The sequence below is a fragment of the Sitodiplosis mosellana genome, unplaced genomic scaffold (assembly GCF_009176505.1).
Source record: "Sitodiplosis mosellana isolate CC-2019 unplaced genomic scaffold, AAFC_SMos_1.0 Smas_scaffold_6167, whole genome shotgun sequence".
NCBI classification, from domain to species: domain Eukaryota; kingdom Metazoa; phylum Arthropoda; class Insecta; order Diptera; family Cecidomyiidae; genus Sitodiplosis; species Sitodiplosis mosellana.
This window is the reverse complement of record NW_022601408.1, coordinates 1766008-1784470: the sequence shown is the minus strand read 5'-3', so window position 1 is coordinate 1784470 and position 18463 is coordinate 1766008. Positions and strand designations below refer to the sequence as shown.

At 35.7% G+C, this 18463-nt stretch overlaps 1 protein-coding gene across 3 annotated transcripts in view; it reads right to left on the bottom strand.

The window, feature by feature from the left end:
- Positions 1 to 18225, bottom strand: part of LOC129575762 (tumor protein p53-inducible nuclear protein 1) — a 25836-nt gene extending 7611 nt beyond the window's left edge. Inside the window, exon 1 of one of the 3 annotated variants that reach the window (XM_055459756.1) lies at positions 17462 to 18225. The gene's annotated coding sequence lies outside the window, so the exon portion shown is untranslated. Of the gene's footprint in view, positions 1 to 1524; positions 9089 to 17461 lie in introns of those variants that run through there. The other 2 variants (XM_055459760.1, XM_055459762.1) reach the window with 2 other exon arrangements.
- Between the last annotated feature and the right edge of the window lie 238 nt (positions 18226 to 18463).

The window sequence follows — 18463 nt, the reverse complement described above, 5'->3', positions numbered from 1 at the left end:
AGAGAGAGAGAGAGAGAGAGAGAGAGAGAGAGAGAGAGAGAGAGAGAAATGAGAATGAACAAGTATCAGAAACAACAAATTTGAAAATGATGTTGAACATTTATGCGATGCGATGCGATGACTTGGTACGTACATAGCTGTTATTTAATCAATTTTATAGATTTCAATTTGCACAATTTCAGCGATCAGCACGATACGTAAGCCACTCGATTAATGTAAAAAAATCGTCTAGGGGGAAAGTAAATGCTATTATCGAGTAAATTTTCGAACTGGGAGTGTTTGATGATGAAAAAAATGAATTGCATGATTTCGTGTGTCGATTGATTCTTTGGCTGTGTTTCAAAGTGAAGGTGAAATCAATTAAGATTGCAGTGAGTGATAATGCGTGGGCTTAGGCCAAAGTCGCGCTAATCAAAAAAGAGAATCATTCCAAAACCAAATAGCATCATCGCTGAATGCAAGCGAATCTATTTACATATGAACACCTACAACTTTAGCGCACACACACACACAAGCACACACGAAATAAAAAACTTAAGAAGTTAAAGCATTGAATTGAATGCTTTTCTAGTGTTTTATTTCATTTGAACTACTGTGTATATATGTATAGTATATCGGATGTCAATTTACTTTAAAGACATCTGAAATGAGGCTGTCTTGTTTATGCCAATAATAACGATCAAACCAATCGAAACAAAAAGTCTGATATGCGGTTTTTTTCCTCCCTTTTTCGATTCTATTGGATCATTGATGTTTCGACATTTCACGAATGGTTTGACACCAAACCGAAATAAAACTTTGGTCTGAATATAAAAGCCGTTGAGATATTCCATTTATTTTTATACATTTGTATATGTTATATGCAATAGAACTTGCTCACCACTTTCAAGGTTAATAGCTCTAGCTCGCTGTGTGTAGACGAATGCAGTTGCGGCACAACCGTCACATAAATTCTATGTCTATCTCTTTTTCTCTCGTTGATTTGTTATTTGTTTCATTTATTTCGTCGATTTTTTTTTCTCGATAGAATAAACGAAAAAATTAAACCTAATTAGCAGAGCATTTTGCGAGCATGTGTTGAAATCATTTGTGTGCTTTGATTGTATAGTAGTCGTATCGCGCTAATGTAAATAAAATATTTTTGAACGAAGGAGAAGAAGTGGCAAATAAAAAATAGCAGAGTGAGCGCTACTATACAAATCAAATTCTATGTACGATTGCACCCTATATGTACAGAACAACAACAACAACAACTGGCACATCCGCGGTGTCATTGTTGAATATCAAACAAAATATCATTTGAATAACAATAAACAAAATTAAGCACACACAACCAGAATCAAAATGATTGGCGCTCCGAAAGAAAAACCTTTCGTAAAATGTACATAAATATTTGTATCTAAACTATGTACTAAATCTATTTTTTTTTTCGTATATGTATTTTGTTTCCATTGTGTGTGTCTAGCGCGACAGTGAATTTCGGAAATGTATCGCAATAAATGCTATGATTTGTTCTACTCTTACGATTTTTGCCCATTATTTTATCGTCAACTCGTTTATATCTCTCTTCGTTTTTCTGCTTCGTTCCTCGAACACTCGCCACAAAAAAAAATCCCAGTTTTTTTGTGTGTGCACAAAAAATGTGTCTTAACCGAATCGACTCTTTGTTTGAAGCGATTTTTTTTTTCAGTTTTTACTCAGATCCTGTCTTCCGAAAACTGGTAAACTGGTACTACTTCTATCAGAAATTGTTCCGAATCGTGCAAGGTATACAATCGTCACCGTTAAAAATACTCGATGTGAGCTGGGATTTATGGTGACTGATACAAAAATACAACTTGTTCATGAACTTGTTTTAGCAGTTTTGGCTGATCTAACGGTTGAAGTACGAAAATAAATGTGCTATGCGAACGAAGAGGGAAAAGTAATGCGCTCGATATAACGCGTTACATAATAATTTACACGGAGAAACGTTAGTGGAGAGTACCACGAACAAGTGAACACAGGCTGAATGCTAAACGCGAGGGAAGCGAAAATAAAAAAGAAAAAGTGGCAGCAATGGCAGAATTGTAGCAAAAGTTACATCTTCAAAGCGCAATACAAAGTCAATGTACACACAGTAAGGAAATGTATTGCCCATGAATCTTCGGTCAGGGACACACAACATCATAATTCTGCGATGTAACGTGTTACATTACACCGTTACAATCTCTGTCTCTCTGAGGCAACAGAAATATACATATGAATTGGTTCGCTCTGCACACTGTCTATCTCGCTCATTCGCTCTCGCTGTGCCATTCAGTGAATTGGGCTCCTTTTCAATGAGAAAGCAACAATGATGACATAATCTAATGCGCAGTATTAAAAAAAAAAACGCGATGAAATTCCTTGGATCCTTTTCAAAGGAAAATTTCAAACCCACATTCAACTATGGCCAAAAAATAAATGTTTTTTTTTCATATGAATTGAATGGCAAACATTAATCAATCATAAAGTAAAATATGAGTTTATGTTGCTGTTGGGCCTGAACAGAAATGGCCACTTTTGGTACCGTCGCTTCCACGTCATCGTTCGCTTTTCAAAGTCACAAAGAAAGATTTTCCACATGCGTAAAAGAATCTTTGACGTTTGTGGTAGTGTGTGTGTGTGTGTGTGTGTATTTGTGTATGCGTATGAGTCAGTAACCAGGATACTGGTGAAAATGTCATATTCTATACAAATCCTGTTGATTGTGTATTCCATTTTCGTAATATATGTGGAAAATTTATTTTAGGCTCGGCTGTGATCGAACGAAAATTTCCTGCTCATCGTCATCGTAGTCGTCGTAAAAGGAACATAGGAGAAGTGATTATATATTCGAAAAAAAAAAGGAAAAACACACTACATACAGAGAATGAGCAGAGCCAACGTACTTGGCTATAAATATATCGATTAGAGAAAAAAGAGCCATTTTAAGTGAATGAAATTTTCGAAGCACTTTTCTCTTCAACGAAAATACTAAATGACTGGTAAATTTCATGAATATTTGAGATGGACATAATAAAAATCGGTACATCTCAAATAAAAAGTGAATACTCTTTCTTTTTTGGTCGACACAGTAATAACATCGAGAGAGGCAGAGATAGAGAGAAATATTAATCTCAAGGAATGTTCTGGATTTTGCTTTGTTTGAGTATTCGTCCATTAGCATTTCGTTGGCCAAGTGCATAATGAACAGGTATATACATGTTTCTACAAAGGAGCATCAGGTAACGGAATTTCGCCTTCAGGTTGAAACGAATCCGTGAACCGACTTTATAATTTTTCTTTATTTTTTTCTGCCTTTGGCACTGTGGTATTAGATTTTTCAAATTTATCCTGATTCTACTTGATAAAATCGAATACGGACAGGTATCCGAGAAAAATGATGTTTAATGAAAGGACAAATACACATATCGTCTGTGTGCTTGTACATGGGCACTCAATTCTATGTCTCTATTGTGAAAAACTGTCGAAACCCATCCGAACGAACAGACGACAAAAGAATAAATCACAATAGAATCCTTCACAGCACCAAGCCTTAATCTAATCCATTTTTGTCAGTTTCACTAATATGTGTACCTGATCATAACTGTTTTTTTTTTCTCGCTTCGAAAAACAACTTTGAAAGAAGAGATGAACGAAAAAAATGACAAAACGGTTGTAGTAATTAATGCATTGAAGTTGAAAAATCTTTTTTCAAGATGAGAATGGTAACCGTTCTTTTAATCCGTAGCTCGAAACTGCAGTGCCATGGCATTGAGCGTTCGGGGGAAAAAAGCAATTGCAATGTAAAATAGAAAATAGCGTGTAGGAATTTAACTTGAGCTTAAAAAGGTTTGACATTCGTTCGTGTGTCATTCGAATATAACGAACAAAAAACCGTGTTTTCGATAGGGCCACTATAATTATGGGTGCAATGGCAATCCAAAATGTTGTCTCCCATTAAAATCAAGCCACCAATCAATGTTGTCAATTCACTTTATATTTCGAGATTTGATCAACGCTCTTGCAATTCCATCCATCCCACACATGCATTGCCACTTAACAAACAAGAAAATAATAATAATGACATTGGACAATTTATCCAACCAATTTCCATTTCACACACTTCTGACTTCTCGTTAAACCACACACATTCTCTCTTATTCTATATCTCGGTATTCTCAGTGCCAACGCTCAGTCGACAACTCTGACACACATAGGCAAAGAAAAAACGAGAACAAAACCACTTTGCTGAGTAAAAATTAGGCACCACTTTCAATTATTAGTCGTGAGAGAGAAATTCAAATTAAATTCACTAAAATTATTTGTTTGTTTACTTATGTAATAAAACGAAAATCTATGTACATACACAAAATGGCTGACTGAATTTTTCTATTTGGAGTTGATTGTTGTAATAATTCTAAATTTTGTGTTTATCGTCAATACCACGGAATTTAAGTAGTCACTGTTCACTGCTGCGTTCTTCACACTCTTTTCCGCAGAACGAAAAATAAAAACTCTTCGTTCATACAATCGACAGAAGAAGAAAAAAACGTTTACTCTACTGTTTATAACAACAATAAAAATATCAATACTATAAGTTAGGTTTCTTATGTGGATATAACACTATTTGCTATTGAATGCTGATCTCTTGTTGTTGTTGTTGTTTATTGTATTGTGTGTTTGAAAATTAATATTGGTCGATCTGTATGTGGGACGTGCTCTCAGCTGACTGATGTTTGTACACAAAACCAGCAAAAAATTATCGCCATCGAACCAACGAAAAATTCGAACGAAGCAACGCGCAAACACTCAACACACCAATACATTGATGTCGCGCATCGACCATACACATATATACGCATACAGCTGTGCGTGTGCCTGTGCATACATAGATGGTGCAAGCGTATACGGGCGTTGTGTATTGAATCGCTCGAGCTATGATGCGGAGCAACCAAAATAACGCTTGACTCTGACGAAACGAAACAAAACAAAACAAAACGAAAATAAAAAAGAAACCAACGAAATTCGCTCGAACAACAAATCATTTTTCATCATTTGCCACAACTTTGAACAGCACCATTTTTTTCGTTGGCGATCAAATAAAAACGATGAAAATCGTTTGGTTTTAGTTCGTCAAATGTATGAAGTAATATCGATGTTTCGCTTCGTATGTGTTGTATAATGTAAAGCTTCCCCTTTTTTGCTTGCAACGAAACACACATCCATACATATGTGCGACTCTGCATTGTAAGATGGGCAAAACAGCTGCGCGAGCGTTTGTATGTCGTGGATATAAACAGAATGGACGCGCGTACAAGCGAAACAAAGCCAAGCAAAATGACGTCGTACCATTCGACAACAAAACGAAAATAGTGTATTTTTCTTGTATTGTATTGGTACGGAGTCTTTTCATAATGTGCGCACTTTTGGACTTTAGACGAAAAACTATATGCTCGCTTAGTCTTTCCATAGCGCGGCACTGTATGTCGACGGAATACATTTTGTGAATATTTAATCCGAAAAGGACTTTGCAAGGGCAAAGCCAACTAATTTTTTTTTTCTCGATATATTGAACGTTTTAGAGCAGCACACTTCGATTGGTGTGCATGAAGAGGGCGCTTGGAAGGATTTTCAAATTTTTGAATAACATGTCAAATGTTTTGGTCGTTTCGCACACAACATCAATTCGATTGGTATTAACGTTGGCGAACATGATTTAGCATGCTTTTCAAACGATATTTTCTTTTACATTTATTTTCCTTCTGTTCTTCCATACTAAAAATAAATGATGATTTTGTTTTTGGGTTTTATTTATTCGCTGCTGCTGTCATAAAGTAGCATCAAACTAAAATAAACATAAGCGTACGTCCATTTCTCACATGACTCTTGTGACTACCGTCCAATGGCAAAAACAATCGAAACGTATTTATGTGAAATTATTTAAGCAGAAATAGTCCGCAGCATATTTACTGCCGAGCTCACACATGTTTCAAGCGAAATAACAACAGCAGCAGCAGCAGCAACATCGAACGAGAAAAAACTTTAAACTTCAACTTGAATACGCGATTCTTCAACTTGAAATCTGGGATGGAGAGAAAGACGCTTATTGAAAAAACGATGAGATAGAAAAACAATAGAGGAAAAAAATAACACACAAGATGTAATGCGTTTTGAATGTGAAGCGATCTCAATGTACAATGTTCGTGTACAGCGCAAATGTTCGCAAGATGCACGGAAAGAGAAATGCAAGTCAAACCTTTGTTGTTGTTGTTGTTGTTGTGCATTTGGGACAGTTATACATTACATTGTACAAGACACGACGATCGTAATGAGCATGGGTTTGTTTTTGTTGTTTTTCTTTCTCTATATTTTATCTAAGAAATATAATATAATCGACAGTGCAAGAGAGCATTAGATGCAACAATAATAATAATTGACAAGAATGCCATGTTTTGTTCGGAGTGTATTTAATAAAACCAAAAGCCCTCCCCGAAAACAAAACAAAAGCAATGCTCTGAACTATCTTCGTTTCGTGCATATCGACAGCAGAGTCTCAATCGCTTTTATGTTGAATATTGAGGTTGAAGATTTAATTGGCTGTAAATTATTCCATCAACCGACACACAAACATCCGACCCAATCGAAAACATAAAAATAAATTGTGCTTGCTGTTCGACTCTGGAGTTTGCTGTTCGACTCTGAATCTTTATGGTCAAGTTGTAAATTCGTGTGACGACACGACAACAACGAAAGGAGTGCGATGTGTACATATTGAAAATTGAGCCTACTGCCGCTGCCGCTGCCGCAATCAAGCAAACAGATGCCAAACATCACTAGATATATACTATGTATGCGAGGCAAAATAAGAGACAAATGATTGCCGTTGTAAAGTTGTAAGCACGTTCTTCACTTCGAACAACAGAAAAACAAAAACGAAAAACAAACCATCGACTTGGCCACTTTCATTCCCGATGTGCAGCACCACAATTTACCTAGTTTTACCTTTGTTTACTATGGTCGATGTGCGCGCTGCGCGCGTCATTTCGCAAATAATACAAAATTTTGCGCCGAACCATTTTCAACATATGTTTTTATAACCCAAAAGAAAATGTAACAATGCAGACGCGCAAGACACACCAAAAAAAAAAAAAAAAAACACACAACAAAGTAATGTTGTTTTTATACGATCGCAACATAATCAAACTAACAAATAAACAAAGCGTGTTACCGTAATTTATAATTGGAATATGACGAAATTCGATTAAAATTCAATTTTTTTTTCTTCGTCGTTACTGCTTTTGCTGATGTTTTGTTATTAGTTTTTGCATATTGCGCGCCAATCGCGATTTCTAATTTTCATTGAAAAAATAAATATAACAATTTTCACTTCTACAACTAATTGCATTATTTCCCGATGGCAATGCATATCGACATATTCGATTCAATGACGGTAATTTCAAATCGAATATCGTCAGCTTCTCGAAAGAGTGGTGCCAATATCAATAGCAGAAATAATAGTCAAATAATAGAGAACAAGAGCGATAGAAAGAGAGAAAACGGAAAAAATAATGCAAATGAAACAAATATTATGTGACCACAAACGCAAATGACCTGAGTGACTGCGAGAAAATTTAAATAGATTTTGGTGAAAATGAGCATTTTAAATAGTCAGAGAGCATATAATTTGAGTCGATTCCGTTTCGAAATTTGTATCTTCGTAAACGTGAATTACCAATTTTGCAGCGTTTGCGTGCGATTCTTCTTTTTTAGCTCTGATATTGCTACTGCTGTCACTGTTGTGTGCCATATTGAGCGTCTCTCTTCCAATTCGTACTCGCTTCGTTGGTATGCTTGTGCTCTATTCGACACATATTTTCTATGAATGTTCATTTTTATGGCGTTTCGATTACATTCATTGAACGCGTGATCACTTGGATACACTCTGCCAAAGCATGCATTTGACCAGCGTACCTCTCTTTTTCGTTCGATTGAGTCGTATACGCAGCAGCAATCGTTTACTGTGTGCGAACCAATAATGCGACATACATATGATTTTTGCTATTTTGTTCTCCTAATTTTCTCTCTCTCTCTCTCTCTCTCTTTCTCTCTCTCTCTGTGTGTGTGTGTATTGTTCGTACAGTCGTTCGCTTCGTATTCGCTTGTGTCGGTTAATGTGCTGTGCTCGCGTCTTGAATTCATAATGAATACGCGATTTGTGTTTTGTTTATCTCTCGTCGTTTTTTTTTTGCGCTGTGATCGTCGTTCTTAGGCTTGCGCGTTGACTATACACAAAAAACATATGATGTGATGTAGTTCAAAATGTGACTCGTGGGCTGATTTACTATTTTTTATATGAGCATATATACGCGCATATGAGTAGTGCTTATACGAGTACAGTTATATATGACTTTTATTCTCTTTTTTATTCATTTCATACAAACTGTTTGAAGAGCATCGAGCACACACAGAATGAACAGACAGCGCGCACTGAACATTCAACAAAAATTGAAATGGAAAAAATACATATGTATCTGCCTCAACGTAAACAACAATACCACTTGGGCTGAAGCAAGAGAAGATTTGATGGAAATGCACAACTAGCGCATAGTAGAGCGAATGTGAAAAAAAAAAGTCGCGCAATTTAAATATCAACTGTTGAATTCAATAGAAAACTGCATTGGTTCTGAACAGGCTTGTGCTCAAGCTATAGCACTCTCTCGCACCTCGAACCCAGCGAATCGACAAAGAAAAGTCATTTATACTTTCTAAATGTAATGTTATTTATTTGCCAGTTTTTTTGTTTTGCTCTTTTTATTCGCATTTCATTTAGACACATATCTATTCATTTATCGTCAACGCCAAGTCGATACAGTCACTTAAATGCCCTTTTTTCATTTCATTTTAAATACGTGCCATTTTTTTGTGGCATTGTCTATTTTATACGTACAAATATAAGATTTTGCCTCACAGGCTATACGATTTGAGAGGTTCGTACGAATAGACTATATGACTTAACATACGAAGTGTACGAATAATTTTCTACCATCCATTAAGTCTCAATGATTCGCACGAAACAAACGATTTTGAGTTTGTACAAATGAAAAGGTAAGAAATCATGAAAACCAAAAACCAATCGATCGCATTTTTTTCATTCAAAAATTTTCAGGCGATTTCTATGATTCGTACGAATCATTGAAACTAAATAGATGGCAGAAAAATTATTTGTACACTTCGTATGTTTAGTCATATAGTCTATACGTACGAATACCATGTGAGGCTGAATCTAATTTCGTACGAATATACCGTGCTTTTTGTTGTTGTTGTTGTTGTTGTTCTCTCTCTCTTGCACTGGCTCACAGTCTGTTGTTTCCGTAACATTTTCTCTGTATGATTTCCACTTCGAGATTATGCAATTCATTGCATCTTTATTGTGGCTTGAACGCGCGTTACAATTACTTATTGAAATTGCCAAACAAAAATCAAACCATATGCGCTGCATATTATCCATATGACAACTTTAACAAAACTTCGGCAAAACAGCGCACAAAATCTCAATTTCTTTAATCGTTTAATGAGATTTCACTGTTTTAAGAGCATATGAATAAATTGAATTCATTGCAATCAATTAGCGCTTTTGCGAGTAAGCGATCTCCTCGTTGCGCTTCGCAAGTAGCTGATGATTGGAAACACAACAGAAGCAGCAAAATGCTGTTTGCAATCTGATTTGAAATTGTGTAAACGAAGTGAAGGCTTCTATTTACAGATTTAATATTTACATTAAATTTCAATGTTTAGTTAATTTAGCGCCAAACAACCAAGGTGGTTTTGGTCTTTCGGTCATGAATTCCGACGAATCAAGGCACGCATAGTCGAAACTGGTCGAAACAAAAAATCGAACAACAACAGCAGCGGAAAAAAAAGAACGAAAACACTGTTCATCGACAGAAGAATACCGAATCATGTGTTGAAACGTGCTCAGATCATTTGGTGAGTGAACAAACAAAAAAAAAGAACAAACACATACACATCAAATCTGGTTTGCAATGGTGATTCTTCAAATGGTTTTTTTGTTCCGTTTCATTTTTTTGGATTTTTTCGTGTGCATTGTGCGTTCGAATAATATATATGCAAATGGACACAATGTAAAAAGGATTCACGGTTCGCTTTGCCATCATCCGCATTCACGCTTAATGGCACGTAAATGCGTGTTTTTTTTTCTTCGTGTATGCGTGTTTCGTAATTAATGCAGCTCGTCGTTTGTTCTTTCTTTTTTTTCGGGGTGATGAATAACGCCATGAATATGGATATAGATGGACAGTGCGTGTAGAAGAGAAATTAGCTTTGGTGTCGGTATGTGATGAAAGGAATATTTTGGCATGGTAATACTATGGTAAAAAAAATGCCATTGAGCTATATTCTATGCGTTCGAGACATATCAACAGGTTCATTTATAAATGGTCTTTTTTATCATGATATTTAAGTTCATACGTAGTTTCCCAATCGTTGTTGTTCGAGAAACACAAAAAATTTGGTTGATAACTGGGTACTACTGATATGATTTTTTTTTTTTTCATTTTCATGGTCAAACCTGATGTTATCAATATGTATGCCTTCCAGGCTGAAAATGGCTATGTTTGGACTTCAAAAAGGAAGCATACAGTGTTATCAGTATTGCTCTCGAATTTTGAACGGTCAACTAAAAATGCATCGGAATGTGCCTAGGGCTAAGAGACGCGCCAGTCACAATATTACGCTATCATTGTTGAACAATGTAAAATAAATGACGACGTTACAGAACAGAAAGAAATAAGAAGAATAAACACACACACAACCGATTGTGCGATATGAAAATGACAATTATCTAAGTTGTCTTGGTCAAACAAAGGTTTGGTATGTGTGTTGATTGATCACAAATGTAATGAACACAACGTACCGGTTGTCAAGTACATAAAACAATACAATAACTTATCGTACGTAATATTTATAGCCAGTAATGCACATGCCGTACGATATGACACAAAATGTGCAGCAATGACAACGTGCTTATTTAAAATACGATTAAAGTAGTTTTTATTTCGTTCATTCAAACAATTCTTCTTTTTCATTTCGTTTCGTTTTGAATTGTTAAAGTACAGCGAGTCAAGTGCAAATATTATAATCGCTGCTGCGTTGATGTGTTTTGTTTTTCGTTGCGCTTGTTAGTTAGTCGGTTGTTGTTGCTTTTTTTAAATTCCCATTATCGCATTGCTCCCCTTACAGTTCGCATATATACGATCTAATAAAATTACAAACGCTAAATGAGCTTGAGCAAATGATGAAATTCCAATATGGAATTTACACGCGTTGCCGCCGCACAACACACAACGATTCAATCAGTGTACCCACTCGAATGTCAATATCTCTCTATATTGAACCAAGGTTCAGGCGATCGCAGACAATTAGGTGCCTTGACACTTTCAACAATTCCTCTCTATTTAAGATCATGCAACTCTCTTAATATTTACTTATTTTAAATTCTTTTCTTTTATTCTAATCTCGGATTCGGGCCGTTTCTCTTTTATTGCAATGGCAATTTTCAAAGCCAAAAATATACGGTGGAAATGGTGATAGGCAAAATTGAAAATGGAACGGTTGAAATGCGCATCGGAATTTTTCGTGAACAGTGGTGCGCATCTGCGTCGCATCAATTGAAGCGGAATTTTGCCAAACGCAAGCAGAATCGTGCACACACACACACACACACACACACACAATGTGATCGGAATTCGGGTGGTGTTTATCCTTTTAATGACGTTGTCCACACTTGTTTATCAACCTACGGTCGGAAGAGCGGGAAGCAGAAACAAAACGAACTATAAAAAATACGATTTATTTATGAATATCTAAAGTCCACTTGTCGGCCGATCTACAATTTCTGCGCTCATCATTATTCAAGTGATAAAAATCCGATGAATGATCTGTTCCTTCTAAAACAAAAACAAAAATGAGCTGTCATCAAACGATGAATATTGATATTTTTGAACTTGATCAGCGCAAAAAATGAGCGATATAGCGCTCGCGTTCATGTGAACAATACACGCGCATATATTAGAACGTGGTCGATAAAATCACTTCAACAAAACGTGACTAATCAAACTAATGAACAAAAAATTCCAACATTTCCACCTTTTACCACATAATTTCGCACACAATCGAGAAGTTTCGTCATCAAAACAAAACAGTTGGAAGAAAGAAGAAAGAGAGAAGACGAAGAAGAAAATAAAACAATAACAACAAAACCAAAACTGTTCCATATCGATCAAGATGAGTAAATAGCGATTTGTAGTGCAAAACACACACGTGTACGCAGGCTACCACAACAACAAATCGTTTGAAACCTAATCGGAATTATACCTGCGTCGATTGTTTGTCTCACAATTTGATGGCAAATTTTGCGTGTTCAACGAATCAGGTCGCTGTCTGATTACTCACTCTTTCCGTTGTTGTTGTTGTTGTTGCTGGTACTGCTGTTTTTTTTTTCTTATTCGAAGGGAGACACAGTTTGTATATGTGTGCGTTTTAGTTATTTGGCGTAAGTCATTTACCCTATATCAATAATCTTACGTTCCATGCGCTACGGAAATCTGAACAATAAAAAAGGGAAGAAAAAAACATACTGAACGCGTGAGAGGAGCAAAAGTTGATTGTCTGCTATTTATACGATTCTCTGATTGTTGTTTTTATTTCTGTGTTTGTAGGTCTTATCGGTGTTGATTTCACTTTTTTGTTTCATTCGATGTCTCGTGTACAATTTCAAGTGTCATCCGATTTTGCATTTATTTGGTGTGTGTTTCATTTTCTGTTTTGTTTTTATCAACCATTTGACCTTATGCGAAACATTCTTAGGCAGGAAATATGAATTGTTTAGCCATTTTGCGCCATATTCATGTAACGTACGTCATTCGAGAAAACAAATAGGCAATCGAATGTTTTGCCGCCGAAAATCGATTATTCGGCCAAACACACACACACACACACACACACACACGCACACAGGGAGAGACAAACATAGTCAATTCATTTGCTCTTGTACCTTGTACGCCATTTCGAAATGTTGCAAGTTTTCGATAAGTGTGCTGCTCTCGACGTGAATCGTAAATTTAAACAAAGATGATAAAGATTATTCGTACACACGAGACACCCAAAGTACAGCCAGCGATTGAGCGAACGAAAAGAGAGATGCGACAAAACGTTGCGGCTATTGTGTATTACGCTAGGGGGTAAAATCATTTTTTTTAACTTTTATATCCGCTTGCATCAAGTAATAACTTAGAAATTCAATGGTATGCATGTAAATCCGAAATATCCATTGAATATATCAACAATATTCATCGTGAAGATGTCAAATTTACGTGTAGACGTATGAAAAATAAAAATAATAGTGAATCAAACCTTCAACCGTAAATTTGAATGATTTTGGTAGATAACGGTGAATATTGGAACATTTTTTGACATTACAATTCATTCAAATTGCTCCAGTGGTCACATATATGACCAACATAAATAATTATAGCAATGCTGTAGAAATAAAGTTTTTATTCAAAGTTTTTTTTTTAATTCTGCCATTCCTTATTAAATAAGTCTAATGAATATTATTAAATATACATAGATATTTGAGATTGACGTGCATACCAGTAAATTTGTGCAGATTGTATAGTCAAAAAATGTTCCAATATTCACTGTAATCCACCCATAAAATCCTTCAAAAGTCGTTAAAATTTTCGGTTGAAGGTTTGATTCACTATTATTTTTATTTTTTATCAGAGTTATTTGCGTTCTACAAAATCACGTAAAGCCCCTAGGTATTACGTCAAACGGCAAAAACTCATATGTAGGCAAGAAAAATAAAGATTAATAAAAGCAAAGACCACTTTCATCGAACATTAAGTGTGCGTACGCAATCGACCGAACTGTTTTGAATATGGTGATCTTTGAAAGCAAGTCAATGAAATCGTTCCTTTATAACATGGATCACACTCTATCTATCTTGCCTATCGTTAAAGTGCAAACAGCCAAAAACAGAAAAAAATGGTCAATTCAAAAGCCTATGAAAAAAATACAATAAATTACAAATACAGGCGGTGGCTATTACTTAAAAAAAAAACAGATAAAGAGAAAAAAAGAGCTTACACAAAGTACTGCCACCAAAACGGGGAGAAGGAGAATCGAAACAGAAGAAAGAAAAGAAAGGAAAGAAAATAACACATAAAAACAGCACGTCGAAAAGAGTACAACGACCCACCAAATATTATGAAGAAATAAGGTAAAAATAAACAGACTTTTAAACATTGTAAGTTTCGTTGTTTCATTCATTTATTTTTACTTTGCTTTCCAACTCTCAGCATGAGTCGAAGAAAAAAAAAAACGAGTAACAATGACGAAAGCACAAACGCGTACAACAACGAATTTTTTTTTCCTTTGGATGTACTATGCATTAACAGCTAGGGCTTATGGGTTTGGACTACATTTGGAAACGAACAACAAACACAACCGTAACAGAAGAAAACCTATGTTGAAATGCGTATTGCAAGCAGAATGGCCCTTTTGCTGCTACATTTCATTCTCTTGAACACTCATTTGCAAAACATTTGTTGGAAAAAAAAATCACGCCAACGAACATGTTATGGTCGAACTAAATAAATAAAAAGAAGAAGAAGAAGAAAAAAAATTGTGGAAAAAAGCACACAGACAATATAATTGAAATTACTATTTTGAATGCACATCGAGCGTACATGGAAATCACACTGGCCGCCAAAGTACTCACTGAATAGGCAACCAACTAAATAAAAAGACAACAAACCACTTTGGAAACATTTGTCATCCAAATTTTCGATCCATGGACCGATTTATTATTATTTTAGGCAAAACAGGAAATGTGAATTCTTTTAGTCAGTTGGGACTTGTTATTATTAACTTTGTTATTCCAATCGACACAGTCGAAAATATATTTCATTTTGTTTTAAAACAAATTATATAAAATGAATGGTCAAAACATTTTTTTCTCAAAGATCATTTGTCGCTGAGAGTGCATTGGCTGACTAATGATTTACGTTTATATCTTCTCAGCTTCGCACAATTTAATTTCGGAAATCGTGAAATTGGTTCAGAGTCAAAAGAAGATGAAAAAAATCAATTTCATTTACCAGCAGCTTGTCAAATCCATTTTGATCAATCAAAATGATCTTCCTCGATTTTGATGGCACGAATTTAAACCGTCGTAATTTTCCTCCAGAGAATGAAGAAGAGAGTGAGAGCGATCGTGAATCATACAATTTTCGCTTGGCAATCGAAACGGAATAAGTAGTAGAAACTTGGCAAACAATTTTCAGTAGTTGCAACACAAACTTGACTACAATGTATGATTAATCTATCGAAGCGTTCGATCACGATACAATATAATAATAAATGGAACAGCGTGAAAACGAAATATCGAAATAATGTAGAGAGAAAAAAAATACACACATAAATTACTCTAATGGAACGATCATTGAATTGCTGCTGCTTTTACAGCTGTCGCCGCCACCGTTTCGCATTCCCTTCAAGCAATTTGATTGCAAAAATGAGAGTAATGCGCACGAACGTGATTCCCACATGACTGATTTGACCGTAAAGTAATTGATAATGCGCCTAAAATGCACACCGAAAACAAAAGTCAACGTAAAAAAAACAACAACGAAAACCGAATCGATGAACGGAAGAATAGCACAATATCACATCTAATGGAGCACTCGACACTCTTCACGAAAAATGTGTTGAGCACAGAAACAAAACGAAGAGCAATAAAATTGAAAAAAAAAAGAAAAGATTATCAAATCTTGTGTGTCATCGTATCGCGCATTCGCCTATATTAAATTGATTGTTTTTCCGGTGCAATGAATAAACTATACCAAAAGTAAGTACGCAGCCACCAAACACTATCAATTCGACGGCAAGAGAAAGATTGAAAGAAAGAAAGAATGAGAGAGAGAGAGAGAGAGAGAGAGAGAGAGAACCACTGACTGCCGTCGATACGTAGTAAGTATATTGAGTGGAAAGAGATTCGACTTTTCTCGATTGCATTTTGATTAGTTGTAAATTGAGATTCTCTATGGTTGCTATGTGCATTTCGATTGCGTTCATTTGTTTAAATTCAAAATGACTTAATGAAGATAATTTGCGGGCAATTAGCAGCGAAATTGAAATAAATCCGAGACGGCTTAGATTGAAATGATCGTGGAACTGTGTGTTTGGGTGAAATATTGTTGGACGCGGTGTTGGATAAACTATAATTTCTCGTATTTTCAAATGAATATTCAATCTAATTGGGCAAAGATTTGTGGGCAACCGTTCATTTTTTGTTTTGTTTCCAGTGAATTGCATGATCGTTTTGTGTGCGATTTTATTTCATCTTCTTATTCTTGTTGAATCGGTCTTGAATTCTGCGCAGTGCGTATATATACTAACGACTAGAGATCCAACAAAAGGCCATTATGTTTGTGCTATTACGCCCTTTTGTTAAAAGTCGTTAGAATGAGTTCAACATACCGTGAAGTTGAAATATATGACGCGCACACTGAATTTCGGAAACGTTTGGGAGGGAGAGATGGGATTGATTGGCGTAGAATCGATAGAATCTTGTTTTCCGCAATGATCAGCAAATAATAATACGATCACTGTGGCAAATGTGCGCTGCAACAGTGTACTGCTGATGTACGAACAAGACCAACAGTATAACATTTGTAACACGCAGCATGCCTGCAGGCTTACCACGATACAAAAATATGAAATGTACTTCTTTCTATAACTTGTTATGCTATGTATTCAATGTTCTGTTTTTTTTTCCCTTTGCTTCTCTCTTCTTGCCATTGATAGTGAATGCTCGAGGTCTGTGTCTATACACACACACACACACACACACACACACCTATAAAAGGTTGAACGGCTGTGAATTGTAAACAGTGCCAACGATAATCATATGTTTTTTGTTTTCGTATTTCTCTGTTTTATCGCTATGTACTATAAGTTTTGTGCCACCATATCGCATGCAATGCATGATGCGAGTCTGTCCAAACAGACGGCAGACTGAACATTTCAAGACAAAATGAAAAACCATTACCATTGGCACTGTATCAAATTGAAAAAGATGCGCGTTCGATACCCATTTTGGTTGCATCGAAGCAATTAAATACTATGTGTGCATAATGACTATTTTTAAATAGAAAATCAATTTGTACAATTATTGCGTATCGATCGCTTTTGTCTTTGCAGTTTTGTAATAATTGTTGATATCCGTGTGCGTGTGCGAGTGCGAGTGTGTGTGCATCAATTGATATGCACGAATTGAGTGCATTCAAGAGTGACTGACGAGAAGATATAGCAACACATCGATCTATTTGCTTCTAAGGAATGTATTATCATTGAATTAAAAGAGACTCACCTCAGTCAATGCTACTAAAAAAAAACTCCGTTTGTGATGTGATAATTTGTTCCTTGTCAACCAAATCCAGTCCACGCGTGCACACACACTTTTATTTGATGCAAACAAAGAAGCTCACTGTTTTTTTTTTCATTCGTTCTTTCTTCTTTCGATTTGGCTTTATACAATGTATACACAATATATTTACATCAGCGGTCACTGATTCAGGTTTACGGTGCGAATGCCTTTTGCGAGATTTTCGTGCAAAGTGATGCAGTTCATTTGGCAAATGAACTATTGAACGTTTGAACGATCGTCTTAATAAAAAAAATATGGAATATTTGGAAAAATGGTCACACACACGCCCGAAATTATTAAATACGTTGCATTTAAAAGGGAAAAAAAAGTGCAATTGAAAATTTCCTACGAAACAAAAACCAAAACAAAAAGATCTACGAACTTAAAAGGCAACCAATTCCAATTGGAGGAATGGATAAAAATAAGCGTCAAATGGAACGGCCAATTCAAAACGACAAACAAACAGAAAAAATGATGCAAAAAAATGAACCGTTTGACGAATATTCAGCGTTCAATGCTCGAAATCATGAATAATATTGTGCGTCGAATTTGGCGTATACTTTTAGTGCGCGTAGTGAACGTAATTCTGCTGCGTGTGTTTACGATGTGAAGTTTGTTGAAAATCTGCTTGAAATATTATTCCACTGCTATTTTATTTCACTCTCTTTGTTTATAACCTTTATCATTTAATTTTCAACAACAGTCGGAACACAATCGAACTCAAATACACACACGCACATCACATTCGCTACTCTTTCTGTTTTCGACGGGAGTGTGTGTGTGTGTGTGTGTGTGTGCGTCGCAGTTTAGTTTGGCTATATTCCGTTCAGCTGTGAGATGCTTGCATGTATGTGTATCAAACTACTTAGTCTTTTGTTTGCCATTCAATACAAGCTACACAAACTGTACGGTTCTCTCATCACGGCTATGCATTTGAATGCTTCT